The sequence below is a fragment of the Arachis ipaensis genome, chromosome B9, assembly GCF_059453495.1.
Source record: "Arachis ipaensis isolate K30076 ecotype BB chromosome B9, ASM5945349v1, whole genome shotgun sequence".
Taxonomy (NCBI): domain Eukaryota; kingdom Viridiplantae; phylum Streptophyta; class Magnoliopsida; order Fabales; family Fabaceae; genus Arachis; species Arachis ipaensis.
The window spans coordinates 118,071,692-118,086,928 of record NC_142444.1 but is presented as its reverse complement, the minus strand read 5'-3'; the positions used below and the strand labels follow the sequence as shown (position 1 = coordinate 118,086,928).

At 37.8% G+C, this 15,237-nt stretch overlaps 1 non-coding gene across 1 annotated transcript; it reads right to left on the bottom strand.

Annotated features, from left to right (window-relative positions):
• Positions 1-14,136: 14,136 nt before the first annotated feature.
• LOC148546073 (small nucleolar RNA R71) lies at positions 14,137-14,244 on the bottom strand. Its single transcript, XR_015900815.1, has one exon. It is a non-coding gene; the product is annotated as a small nucleolar RNA R71 (small nucleolar RNA).
• Positions 14,245-15,237: the final 993 nt, after the last annotated feature.

The following is a 15,237-nucleotide window of genomic DNA, read 5'->3' as shown; positions in this document are numbered from 1 at the left end:
TGTGTTCTTTCTTGGTATTCAGGTTGTTCTTGTTTCTTTTCTTGTTTTGATCTTAAAATTTTTAAGTTTGGTGTCTTTTGGTGTTTGTTCTTTTAATTTTCGAAAATTTAGAGTTTTAGATAAAAAAATTTTAAGTTTGTTGTCTTTTGGTTGTTTTTATCTTTCTTCATTAATTCAAAAAATCAAAAAATAAATATCTTTTCTATCTTTTTATTTTAATTTTTGAAAATCTAAAAAATTTTTCGAATTTTAATTTCAAAATCAATATCCTATCTTATCTTAATTTCAAATTTCAAATTTCAAATCTTTTCTTTTAATTGTGATTCTATCTTATCTTACCTTTCTTTTAAAATTCAAAAATCAAAACTTTTTCAGATCTTTATCTTATCTTTTTGTTATCTTTTTATTAAATTTCAAATAATTATCTCATTTTATCTTAGTTTTAAATTTCAAAATCAAATCTTTTCAAAAAAATCAAATCTTTTTCAAATCTTTATCTTATCTTGTTTCGAATTCAAAATTCAAATTTCAAAAATTAATTTTCAAAATCTTATCTTATCCTAATTCAAATTCAATTTTCAAAATTCAAATTTAAATCTTTTTTAAATGTTATCTTATTTTCAAATCTTTCTTAATTAGTTACTTATTTTCTCTTTCTTCTTTTCAAAAATTCCTAACTAATTCTTCTCTCTCTCTCCTTTTTCGAAAACTACCTTCTAATTTTCAAATCTTTTTTAATTAATTAAGCTTCTATTTTTAAATTTAATTAATAAATAAAAATAAAAATAATTTAATTCTAGTTTCTCTTTACTCCTTTCTCTTACCTTTCTTTCACTATGAACCCAAATGGGAATGAATAGTTCAGAAGAATTTTGGGGTCCTACATGGCTCCTAGTCCAAGTAACTTTAAGCTCAATCCTCAACTCATTGCTCTGGTGCAGTAAAACTGCCGGTACTGTGGACTTCCACAGGAAGAACCTACTGAGTTCCTGGCAAACTTTTTACAAATTGCTGACACAGTACAAACTAAGGGAGTAGATCAGAATATTTACAGACTGCTACTCTTTTCTTTTGCTATAACGGATCAAGCAAAGAGGTGGTTAGATAACCAACCCAAATCTAGCTTGAAAACATGGAAGCAGCTAGTGTATACAAGTTTCTGAATCAATATTTTCTGAAAACATGAAAACATGGATATCCAAGGCTTCAAGCAAGAGGACAATGAATCTCTTCATGATGCCTGGGGGAGGTATAGGAGAATGCTCTGGAAATGCCCCCACTGAAATGTTTTCAAAATGGGTGCAATTAGACATCTTTTATTATGGCCTTACAGACATGGCCAGGATGTCTTTAGACAACTCTGCGGGTGGCTCTATATATATAAGCGAAACCATTGAGGAGGCTCATGAACTTATTGAGACAGTTGTCATGAACCAGCATCTGTACTCGGGTGATGAGACTTCCATAAAAGAAGAGGTTAAGGCTGTTTCTGCTGAATCTGACGCTCGAAAACAGGATGCCCCGTTGACTCAGCAGCTACACGCCCTTGCACAGCAGTTGCTGGAGTTACAAGAGGCTTTGAGAGAAACTCAGGCTTCCAACAAGAATGTAGAAGTCCAGCTGAAATTGAATATTTCAGGTATTTTCTGGCTGAAGTTGAGGAGCTTGAGCAGAAGTCTAATTCAGAAGCAGAGAAAGGACTGTAGATGCTGTCAGGATTTGACCTCCGTGCACTCGAAAAGAGCTTTTCTGGAGCTATAGAAGTCTAAATGGTGCACTCTCAACGGCTCTTGAAAGCTAACATCCAGGGCTTTCCAGAAATATATAATAGCTTATACTTTGTTTCGGAAATAAAGGCCCAAAACTAGCGTTTAACGCCAGCCACTAGCTCCATTCCTAGCGTCCAGCGCCCATTGAGGAGCAACTGGAGTTCAACGCCTAAAATGGGGTCCCTAGCTAGCGTTCAATGCCCCTAAGAGACACTAGCACGTGGGAGACACTCAAGCTTAGCCGAAACACTCACTAAGTGGGCCCAGAAGTGGATTTTTGCACTAATATACTAGGTTATCATATTTCTGTAATCCCTAGTTACTAGACTAGTATATATAGGAGAAGATCAACCATGTTTAGGACTTCTGCACGATCTCTCTCCAGCATATCTTATTTTCGAACACTATTATGTACAGTATGAGTTACTAAACCTCCTAGGTTAAGGTTAGGAGCTCTGCTGATTTTCATGGAATAATAAAAATACTACTGTTCTATTCAATTCTTGTGTGACTCTACTCTAAGATGTATCTTCATTCTTCAACCTTATGAATGGAATGATCCGTGACAATCATCTTCATTCTACATGGGTTCAGTGTGACTCCTAACCAGAGATCACTGAACCACCATCTTGATTATACATCTCTTAGACGGCTAATCCACGACTTCGTTGGGGACTTCTCGAGACACCAGTTCAGCTGAGGTATGGGGAGATTAGGGTCTTCGTGGTAGAGGCTAGAACCAAAGGCACAACATTCTTTGATTCGGAAGATTTGACCTTGTGTGTGGCATTTTGAGTAGGATCATCAAGGGGATGAATTACAGGAGCTTCACCCTCCTTCAGATTGGGTGCACACTAAACCTGGCGTTCAACCTAAAGGAGGAAGATTCAGCGGCCGCGACCGTATGACGTTGATCACTTACAGCCTGCCATGGAAGGAATCACTCACAATTGGAGAAAGACAGTAGGAAAGGATGATCCAGAAGAATGAAGCATCTCCGAAGCCTTAATTGTTCTCTTATCACTGGTTCCACTCAAATTAAGTAATTTCATTCCTATTACTATTTTATGCGTTTATCTCAATAACTCTCTTTTCTAATCGCCTGACTAAGGTTTATAAAGTGTCTATAGCTTGATTCAAAACAACAATCTCCGTGGGATCGACCCTGACTCACCTCAGGTATTACTTGGACGACCCAGTGCACTTGCTGGTTCAATTGTGTGGAGTTAATTTTCGTGCACCACGCAACACATGCGTACGCATGATCTTCCTTTTCTTCTCTAGTGATGAGTACGCATGGATGATGAATACACATGGATGATGAATACACATGGATGATGCAAGTAGGACAGTTGAGTAAGAGGATACCTGGGAGGCCTCCTAACACTCTCTCCAGTGACATAGTGACTAACCCAAGCTTAATTGTGAAAACATGCATTTTTGTGCTTCAAATTAGTGATTTTAATCCTGCTTTTATGCCATTCGATGCCATGACATATTTGTTGAGTGATTTTAGGTCCTAGAGGCAAGTTTGGCAAGCCAAAAGTGGAAGGAAGCATGTACAAAGGGAGAAAACTTGAAGAAAACAAAGGAAAAGAGCACAACGATGTGTGCGTACGCACAGACCTGCGTGCGTACGCACAACCATCAGAGCAAAGCCACGCGTGCGCATGAGCCGCATCGTGCACGTCGCGCGTTCACTCAAGAATCGCCTAGTGTGTGTGCGCACAACCTCTTGTGCGTACGCACAGGAAGAGATTTTGGCAAAGTGTACGTGCACACACGTCTGTGCGTATGCACAGGTCCCAGTGTGTGCCTCCATTAAAAAGTCACGTGGACTCGCATTTTGGGACTCTTTTGGCCCATTTTTGAAGGCTTGGATGCTGAAATCAAAGGCTATATGAAGGGGAAACATCTCATACAAAGGCATTAGGTAGAATTAGCTTAGGGAGCCAACTTAGATTAGAAAAATACACATAGTAGGAGTAGGAGTAGTATAGTTTAGTTTTCTTTATTTTCTCTCCGACGGTTTTCAATTCCATCTCCATTGTAGCATTTTATAGTTGATTTTGGCTTTGGATTTTGCTATATCATTGTAAGTATTTCCTTCATCTTTTCTTTTGTTGCACTATTTTGTCCTACACTTTCCTCTATTTGAAATTATTTTTATAGTTTTGCAATTTTGTGTTCTTGTTAATTAATTTGATGTTTGATGCTTATTTTATGTTTGTTTGAGTTTCTTATGTTGATTTTGAGCATTTGTGGTTCATAGCTTTCCTTAATTTACCAATTTTGCCATGTTTTATGTTTATGCCCACTATGTGTTTGATAAAATGCCAATTTTGATTATGGGGTAATTTCCACCCCTTGGCATGGGGGAAATGAGTGTATGGATTACTAGAGGCATAATATCCAACATTTAGTGATAATTCTTGGGTTGTTAATTGTTTCTGTTCCCACTAACGCTAATTTGTTGCTAAGGTAATTAGCAAGCAAGCTAGGATTTGTGGGTTAAGAACAGTTATGCTTATTTAACTTACTCTCCGATGTGAGGGTTGACTTAGTGAGATTAATCCATCATAATTATCATAGTTGTGGTTATGGTAAGGAAGGGATTCCATAACTCATCCCAAGTCAAGGTTTCATTTATGTTTTGAACCACTTTTTCACCCCTTTATAGCATTCCTTGTTTATATTACATACATAGTCCTTTATTCCTTTATTAGTTTATTAATTACAATTTTGTCTTGTTCTTTTATCTCTTTATTTGTTTGCTTCCTTATCATTGAAAATCCTTTTGATCTTCACAACCAATTTTATGCATGATGAGCAGAATTCACTCCCCATATAAAAAAATGGTGAATCCGTTCTTTTGGCAAGCGCACCAAAATTATCATCAAGTAATAACCCACAGTGGAGTGAGATCGTATCCACAGAGATTGGTAGATTTGAGAAATTTTAATCAATTGGTGAATTAGTCAAGCTAAGCAAAATAGATTGTGATTACAGAATTGTAAATGTGCAGAAATATAAATGACTTAAAAGTAAAGGAAAGCAGTAAATGGCAGAATTGGAAATTGCAAGAAGGTAAAGAGCAGAAACTTAAATGACTTAATTGTAAATGAGAATGGGGAATTGCAGAATGTAAAGAAAGCTATAAAGAAAGTGGAAGATAAGAATAGGGGAATTCATTGAGATCAGGAGATGTTGTCTCTTTGGATTAAATCCAGCTCATATCCTCTTCAATCATGCAACTCATTGACCTCTTGGAAATCTTGATTGATTGAGCCCCAATCCCTTGGTGACTCAATCTCTCAAATCTTGATCAATAGCCAATTCCTTGGTCTAATTGCTCATGAAGAGGGAGAGATATGCTTGGTCCCTGATTATACCACACATCATCATAGGTCCAAGTAGAGGGAGGATTTTATGTCACCATATCCAAACACCAAAACCCAGAGCCTACTCAAGTATAAGAAGGGATGTCTAGCATGATTTCATGTTTCCTCTTCCAAGGTTCCCATGAAACCCATTTTGCATTCAACCCCTTTTCCAAGGTGATTGAACACTAGCATGAAGAACGAAATTCCTTCGAGCAAATCAAAGAGAAGATGAAGAGAAGAAGAAATTCACTATCATTAATCCATCAAGTACAACAGAGCTTCCTCTCTCAATGAGAGGGAATTTAGCTACTCATAGCTCAAGAAAAAAAATAAGAGATGAAAAAGTGAATCTAACTATGCTTCAACTAATAGCTCAACTGCTTAACCCCTTTTTCAGTACTTTCAGGGGGTATTTATACTACTCCTAGCACTAACAAATAAAGAAAATACAAAAGTGAAAAGGAAATTACATTTTGGAGGGAAAAAACTCAATAAACGTGATCTCGCAGTTGGCGTGTGGTTGGCGCTTTAGTGGCGTGCCACGCCTTGCTCTGATTCTGGCTTGGCGTGCCACGCCCAACTCTCAATTGGCACGCCCTCCTTCATTAGCATCCCTGGTGTGCCACGGCTTCGAACCCTAGTGGTACACCCAGGGTCATTTGATCACTTGTGTTAGCCTGGCGTGCCATGCTTTCGAGCCCAAGTGGCACGCCCAGGCCTTTTTAAAGCCTTGGATAGCGTGGTGTGCCAAGCCTTCGAGCCCAAGTGGCACGCTCAGGCCATCTCCCCCTTCTTCTTATCTTCTGGAAAGTTGAACTAATGTGGCAAGCCCAGGGCTGGCCTTTTGTCTCCCTCTATGAAAAATTGTACCAGTGTGCCACGCCCAGGGGTTGGCGTGCCACGCCCATCATTGCGTTTGTTCCAGTAGCTAGCGTGCCACGCCCAGCATTCAAGTGGCACGCCCAAGTGAGAATCTTGAGCTGGCGTGCCACGCCTACGACACCAAGTGGCACGCCCAGCCTTTGCTTTGGCTTTCTTTGTACCTTGGCGTGCCACGCCCAGATGCTCAAGTGGCACGCCCAAGTAAGGGTGGAAGCTTGGCGTGCCATGCCTTCAATCTCAAGTGGCACGCCTAGCCTCTTTAGCCTTCAACCTCTTCTCTGGAATTTTGTACTAGCGTGCCATGCCATACTGCTCAAGTGGCACTCCCATTCATTTGTGGCCTTATTAGCTTGGCGTGCCATGCCTGGCTCCTCAAGTGGCACGCCCCAGTGATTTTTAAAGCTGGCGTGCCACGCCTTCGATACCAAGTGGCATGCCCATGGCTCAAGTGGTGGGTTAGGCGTGCCACGCTCGGCCTGGCGTGCCACGCCTCTTCAGTGGCCTTCATTGTTGCTCTCTGAAAACTTGTACGGGTGTGCCACGCCCAGATTCTGGCGTGTCACGCCCATGTAAATGCTTGGAGGATCCTCTCTGGACTTTAGTACTGGCGTACCACGCCCAGCTTCTGGTGTGCCACGACAATGCATTTTTGTGGCGTTTGCTCCAAGTGGCACGCCAGTTTCACACGCCCAGCTTGTTTTGTTGTTTTCTTCCCCTTTTTGATGTCTTTTTCACCTGAAATTCAGCACAAGCTCATTTCAAAGCAATGTACTATAATGTTCATCAGATAATGCATGAATTACAATAATCAAATGAGATTATGCTCTTTTATGGTCCTTTTTATGCAAGAAAAAAGGGTAGATGATGCAAGTAATCACAACACCAAACTTAAGCTTTGCTTGTCCCAAGCAAATTAGTGTGAGTAGCCCCTGTTATGATTTGAGACTTTGACCTTGAATGGATGCAACCATGACTAAGAGTAGGACTAAGTGTTTAACACATGCATGAGTAATTTTGTTTCAATGTCACAAAGATTCCTAGATCCTTGAGGGTTCCTTCAAGTATAAGCTTCAGGGGTCCTTTTTATTGATTGTCACCTTGAAGTAGCAAGAGTTACTTCATACTCTTTTTGGTTGTTCTTTCTTTTCTATTTATTGACCACGACTCTAAGTGTTTTGTCTCAAGACAACCGTTTAGTTAGGCCTTCAATTAGCACTCCCAAACCAGTTGGTTTTAGGGTACTAGGTGTTAAAACACCCCTAAGAATTTACTTGCCCAGGTCTCTTCTTGACACATCTTCACCACAAGCATCCACTAGGTTCTCTAACTCTTTTGAGCTTTTTAATGTTTCTTTCCATCCTAGTAGTTGTTGCTCAGAGCCTTGGGTCTTTATTGCTTACTACTTCTTGGTTCTATAGATGTTCAAGGAACACTGATAAACCCCTATTTTATGATTCATCTTGTGCTCAATTGAGTATTTTTATCAATTCTTCACCCACTTATTCATATGAATTGCATGGTTTCACTATTCCTTCCTTATTTTATGATATATGTGAAAACATGTTTCCTATGCTTTAAATATATTAATTTTAAATTATCCTTTATTACCATTCGATGCCGTGATCTGTGTGTTAAGTATTTCCAGGCTTTATAGGGCAGAAATGGCTTAGAGGATAGAAAGGAAACATGCAAAAATGGAAGGAACGCACAAAATGGAATTTTTGAAGAAATGGCAGCGACGCGCACTGATGAGCGGATAATTTATATGCTTTTTGGCATTGTTTTTAGTATGTTTTTAGTATATTTTAGTTAGTTTTTATTAGTTTTTAAATTAAAATCACTTTTCTGGACTTTACTATGAGTTTGTGTGTTTTTCTGTGATTTCAGATATTTTCTGGCTGAAATTGAGGGACATGAGCAAAAATCTGATTCAGAGGCTGAAAAAGGACTGCAGATGCTGTTGGATTCTGACCTCCCTGCACTCAAAGTGGATTTTCTGGAGCTACAGAAGCCCAATTGGTGCGCTCTCAATTGCGTTGGAAAGTAGACATCCTGGGCTTTCCAGTAATATATAATAGTTTATACTTTGCGCGAGATTTGATGGCCCAAACCGGCGTTCCAAGTCAGCTCAAGAATTCTAGCGTTTAACTCCAAAACTGGCACAAAAGCTGGAGTTAAACGCCCAAACTGGCACAAAAGCTGGCGTTTAACTCCAAGAAAATTCTCTACACGAAAATACTTCAATTTTCAGCCCAAACACACACCAAGTGGGCCCGGAAGAAGATTTCTGCATTAATTACTGATTTCTGTAAACCCTAGGCTACTAGTTTTCTATAAATAGGACCTTTTGCTATTGTATTTTCATACTTTTCACACACTTGATCATACTTTTGATAGACCTTTTCACGTTTGGGGGCTGGCCTCACGGCCATGCCTAGACCTTGTTCTTATGTATTCTCAACGGTGGAGTTTCTACATACCATAGATTAAGGTGTGAAGCTCTGCTGTTCTTCATGAATTAATACAAAGTACTATTATTTTTCTATTCAATTCAAGTCTATTTCTTCTCCAAGATATTCATTCGTTCTTCAACTTGATGAATGTGATGATCCGTGACACTCATCATAATTCTCACCTATGAACATGTGCCTGACAACCACCTCTGTTCTACTAGCAATGGCTTGAATGCGTATCTCTTGGGTTTCTAATCTAAGATTGGAACCTTCGTGGTATAGGCTAGAATTATTGGCAGCCATTCCTGAGATCCGAAAAGTCTAAACCTTGTCTGTGGTATTCCGAGTAGAATCTGGGAAGGGATGACTGTGACGAGCTTCAAACTCGCGATTGTGGGGGGTGTGACAGACGCAAAAGGATCAATGGATCCTATTCCGACATGATCGAGAACTGACAGCTGATTAGCCGATGTTGTGACAGAGCATCAGGACCATTTTCACTGAGAGGATGGGATGTAGCCATTGACAACGGTGATGCCCAACATAAAGCTTGCCATGGAAAGGAGTATGAATGATTGGAAGAAGGCAATAGGAAAGCAGAGGTTCAAGGGGAACAAAGCATCTTCATACGCTTATCTGAAATCCACCAATGAATTACATAAGTATCTCTATCTTTATTTTATGTTTATTTTCATCACCTTAAACTCCATAACCATTTGAATCCGCCTGACTGAGATTTACAAGATGACCATAGCTTGCTTCAAGCCGACAATCTCCGTAGGATCGACCCTTACTCACGTAAGGTTTATTACTTGGACGACCCAGTGCACTTGCTGGTTAGTTGTGCGGAATTGTGACAAAGTGTGATTCACGTTTGAGAGCTCCAAGTCTTTGGTGCCATTGTTGATGATCACAATTTCGTGCACCAAGTTTTTGGCGCCGTTGCCGGGGATTGTTCGAGTTTGGACAACTGACGGTTCATCTTGTTGCTTAGATTAGGTATTTTTTTCAGAATTTTTAAGAATGAATTCTAGAGTTTCAAGGTGATGTTCCCACCATCACAAAAGCTGATTGATTCTCATCAATTTAGCTATTGAATGTAATGTCCTGCTGAAGCTTGGCCAAACATGTCTAATCTTTTTAGACTGAAGCTTTAGACTAACATTGCATGATTCCTGGAATTCTTATTAAAAGTTTTGATTCTCTTTATTTTCTTTTCCATATAAGTTTCGAAAATCACAAAAAAAAATTTATAAAATCATAAAAATAAAAAATATTTTATGTTTCTTGTTTGAATCTAGTATCTAATTTTAAGTTTGGTGTCAATTGCATGTTTTTATTCTTGCATTTTTTGAAAATTTATACATATTGTTCTTCATTGATCTTCAAGTTGTTCTTGATGATTTCATTGCTCTGATCTTTAAATTCTCTTGTTTTGTATGTTTTGTTTTTTCTTACATGCATTTTTACATTGTTATAGTCCTTAGTATACAAACTTCTAAGTTTGGTGTCTTGCATGCATTGTTTATTTGATCTTAGTTGCATTTTTATTGTTTCTCATTGATGAGCGGATAATTTATACGCTTTTTGGCATTGTTTTTAGTATGTTTTTAATAGAATCTAGTTACTTTTAGGGATGTTTTCATTAGTTTTTATGTTAAATTCACATTTCTGGACTTTACTATGAGCTTGTGTGTTTTTCTGTGATTTCAGGTATTTTCTGGCTGAAATTGAGGGACTTGAGCAAAAATCAGATTCAGAGGTTGAAGAAGGATTGCTGATGCTGTTGGATTCTGACCTCCCTGCACTCAAAGTGGATTTTCTGGAGCTACAGAACTCAAAATGGCGCACTTCTAATTGCGTTGGAAAGTAGACATTCAGGGCTTTCCAGCAATGTATAATAGTCCATACTTTGACCGAGTTTAGATGACGTAAAAGGGCGTTGAACGCCAGTTCTACGCTGCTGTCTGGAGTTAAACGCCAGAAACACGTCACAAACCAAAGTTGAACGCCAGAAATACGTTACAACCTGGTGTTCAACTCCAGAAAGAGCCTCTGCACGTGCAACATTCAAGCTCAGCCCAAGCACTCACCAAGTGGGCCCCGAAAGTGGATTTATGCATCAATTACTTACTTCTGTAAACCCTAGTAACTAGTTTAGTATAAATAGGACTTTTTACTATTGTATTTGACATCCTGGATTGTATTTTTGATCCTGTGATCTCGTTTTGGGGGCTGGCCATTCGGCCATGCCTGGACCTTTCACTTATGTATTTTTAACGGTAGAGTTTCTACACTCCATAGATTAAGGTGTGGAGCTCTGCTGTTCCTCAAAGATTAATGCAAAGTACTACTATTTTTCTATTCAACTCAACTTATTCCGCTTCTAAGATATTCATTCGCACTTCAACATGAATGTGATGAACATGACAATCATCATCATTCCCTATGAAGGCGTGCCTGACAACCACTTCCGTTCTACCTTAGATTGAATGATTATCTCTTGGATCTCTTAATCAGAATCTTCGTGGTATAAGCTAGATTGATGGCGGCATTCATGAGAGTCCGGAAAGTCTAAACCTTGTCTGTGGTATTCCGAGTAAGACTCTGGGATTGAATGACTGTGACAAACTTCAAACTCGCGATTACTGGGCGTAGTGACAGACGCAAAAGGAGGGTGAATCCTATTCCAGCATGATCGAGAACCTCAGATGATTAGCCGTGATGTGACAGAGCATTTGGACCATTTTCACAAGAGGATGGGACGCAGCCATTGACAACGGTGATGCCTCCAGACGATTAGCCATGCAATGACAGCGCATCGGACCATTTTCCAGAGAGGATCAAAAGTAGCCATTGACAATGGTGATGTCCTTACATAAAGCCAGCCATGGAAAGGAGTAGGATTGATTGGAGGAAGACAGCAGGAAAGCAGAGGTTCAGAGGAACGAAAGCATCTCTATGCGCTTATCTGAAATTCTCACCAGTGATATACATAAGTATTTCTATCTTTATTTTCTGTTTAATTAGTATTATTTTTGAAAACTCCATAATCAATCATTATCCGCCTGACTGAGATTTACAAGGTGACCATAGCTTGCTTCATACCAACAATCTCCGTGGGATCGACCCTTACTCACGTAAGGTTTATTACTTGGACGACCCAGTGCACTTGCTGGTTAGTTGTATCGAAGTTGTGAATGAAAAACAATTTATTAAGACGTGTGCACAGAGTTTTTGGCACCGTTGCCTGAGATCACAATTTCGTACACCAAGTTTTTGGCGCCGTTGCCGGGGATTGTTTGAGTTTGGACAACTGACGGTTCATCTTGTTGCTTAGATTAGGTAATTTTCTTTTTGTTTTATTTTCAAAAATTTTTCAAAAATTTCTCCTTTGTTTTCGAAAAAAAAATATATTTTAAAATAAATGTTTTCAAAATATATTTTTCTTCAGAATTTTTAAGAATGAATTCTAGTGTTTCATGAAGCATGTTGAAGCCTGGCTGGCTGTAAAGCCATGTCTAATTCTTTTGGATAGGGGCTTCCAACCATCAGCATAGAGGCAAGTCAGTTGGAATGTCAGCTGTGGCATGTCTGAGTTACATACTAAAGCTTGACTGGCTATTAAGCCATGTCTAACCCTCAGATTGGAGCTTTAGAATAAGAGTGCAAGATTCCTGGAATTCATATTAAAAATTTTGGAATCCTTATTTTTTTTTCAAATGATAAAATCAAAAAAAAAATAATTATTTTTGTGTTTCTTGTTTGAGTCATGTGTCATGTTATAAGTTTGGTGTCAATTGCATGTTCATCTTGCATTTTTTTTCGAAAATTCATGCATTCATAGTGTTCTTCATGATCTTCAAGTTGTTCTTGGTAAGTCTTCTTGTTTGATCTTGATGTTTTCTTGTTTTGTGTCTTTTCTTGTTTTTCATGTGCATTTTTGCATTCATAGTGTCTATACATGAAAAATTTCTAAGTTTGGTGTCTTGCATGTTTTCTTTGCATAAAAAAATTTTCAAAAATAAGTTCTTGATGTTCATCATGATCTTCAAAGTGTTCTTGGTGTTCATCTTGACATTCATAGTGTTCTTGCATGCATTCCTTGTTTTGATTCAAAAAGAAAAGAGAAAAACATGAAAATGACGTTTTAATTTTTCTCTTTCATCATTAAAAATTCAAAAAAAAAAAATATCTTTCCTTTTTCTTCTCTTAAAATTTCGAAAATTAGATTTGAATTTTTCAAAAATTTTAAAAAATCTAGTTGTTTTCATGAGTCAAATCAAATTTTCAATTTTAAAATCTTATCTTTTTCAAAATCTTTTTCAAAAATCATATCTTTTTCACTCTTCTTATTTATTTTCGAAAATTTTTAAAATATTTTTCAAAAATATTTTTCTTAATATTATCACATAATTTTCGAAATATCATCATCAATTAATATTTTGATTCAAAAATTTCAAGTTTGTTACTTGCTTGTTAAGAAAGATTCAAACTTTAAGTTCTAGAATCATATCTTGTGATTTCTTGTGAATCAAGTCATTAATTGTGATTTTAAAAAAATCAAATCTTTTTCAAAACTAATTTCAATCATGTCTTTTCAAAAATATCTCTTTATCTTATCTTTTTCAAAATTTGATTTTAAAATATCCTTTCTAACTTCTTATCTTCTTATCTTTTCAAAATTGATTTTAAAATTTGTTTCAACTAACTAACTAACTTTTTGTTTGTTTCTTATCTTTTTCAAAACTACCTAACTAACTCTCTCTCTCTCTCTCTAATTTTCGAAAATATCTTCCCTCTTTTTCAAAATTTCTTTTTAATTAACTAATTATTTTAATTTTTGATCTTAATTTTCGAAAATTACTCACCTTTTTCAAACACTATTTTCGAAAATCACTAACTCTTTTTCAAAAATTATTTTCGAAATCCTCTTTCTCTCTCATCTCCTTCTATTTATTTATTCATCTACTAACACTTCATCTCACAAAAATCCAAACCCTCTCTCTCTAAGTTCAGATTTTCTCTTCTTCTTTTCTTCTACTCACACAGGGACCTTTATACTGTGGTAAAAAGGATCCCTATTATTATTGTTTTTCTGTCCCTCTTTTTCATATGAGCAGGAGCAATGATAAGAATATTCTTGTTGAAGCAGATCCAGAACCTAAAAAGACTCTGAAAAGGAAACTAAGAGAAGCTAAATTACAACAATCCGTCAAGCACCTTTCAGAAATTTTCGAACAGGAAGAGGAGATGGCAGCCGAAAATAATAATAATGCAAGGAGGATGCTTGGTGACTTTACTGCACCTAATTCCAATTTACATGGAAGAAGCATCTCCATCCCTACCATTGGAGCAAACAATTTTAAGCTTAAACCTCAATTAGTTTCTCTGATGCAGCAGAACTGCAAGTTTTATGGACTTCCATCTGAAGATCCTTTTCAGTTCTTAACTGAATTTTTGCAGATCTGTGATACTGTTAAGACTAATGGAGTAGATCCTGAAGTCTATAGGATTATGCTTTTCTCTTTTGCTATAAGAGACAGAGCTAGAGTGTGGTTGGACTCTCAACCCAAAGATAGCCTGAACTCATGGGATAAGCTGGTCAAGGCTTTCTTAGCCAAGTTCTTTCCTCCTCAAAAGCTGAGTAAGCTTAGGGTGGATGTTCAGACCTTCAGACAGAAAGAAGGTGAATCCCTCTATGAAGCTTGGGAGAGATACAAAGAACTGACAAAAAAGTGTCCTTCTGACATGCTTTCAGAATGGACCATCTTGGATATATTCTATGATGGTCTGTCTGAATTAGCTAAGATGTCATTGGATACTTCTGCAGGTGGATCCATTCACCTAAAGAAAATGCCTGCAGAAGCTCAAGAACTCATTGACATGGTTGCTAATAACTAGTTCATGTACACTTCTGAGAGGAATCCTGTGAGTAATGGGACGCCTATGAAGAAGGGAGTTCTTGAAATTGATACTCTGAATGCTATTGATGAGGGGATAATTTATACGCTTTTTGGCATTGTTTTTAGTATGTTTTTAGTAGGATCTAGTTACTTTTAGGGATGTTTTCATTAGTTTTTATGCTAAATTCACATTTCTGGACTTTACTATGAGTTTGTATGTTTTTCTGCGATTTCAGGTATTTTCTAGCTGAAATTGGGGGACTTGAGCAAAAATCAGATTCAGAGGTTGAAGAAGGACTGCTGATGTTGTTGGATTCTGACCTCCCTGCACTCAAAGTGAATTTGCTGGAGCTACAGAACTCAAAATGGCGCACTTCCAATTGCGTTGGAAAGTAGACATCCAGGGCTTTCCAGCAATGTATAATAGTCCATACTTTGACCGAGTTTAGATGATGTAAAAGGGCGTTGAACGCCAGTTCTACGCTGCTGTCTGGAGTTAAACGCCAGAAACACGTCACAAACCAGAGTTGAACGTCAGAAATACATTACAACCTGGCGTTCAACTCCAGAAAGAGCCTCTCCACGTGTAACATTCAAGCTCAGCCCAATCACACACCAAGTGGGCCCCGGAAGTGGATTTATGCATCAATACTTACTTCTGTAAACCCTAGTAGCTAGTTTATTATAAATAGAACTTTTTACTATTGTATTAGACATCTTGGGACGTCTGGTTCTTAGATCAGAGGGGCTGGCCATTCGGCCATGCCTGAACCTTTCACTTATGTATTTTCATACGGTAGAGTTTCTGCACTCCATAGATTAAGGTGTGGAGCTCTGCTGTTCC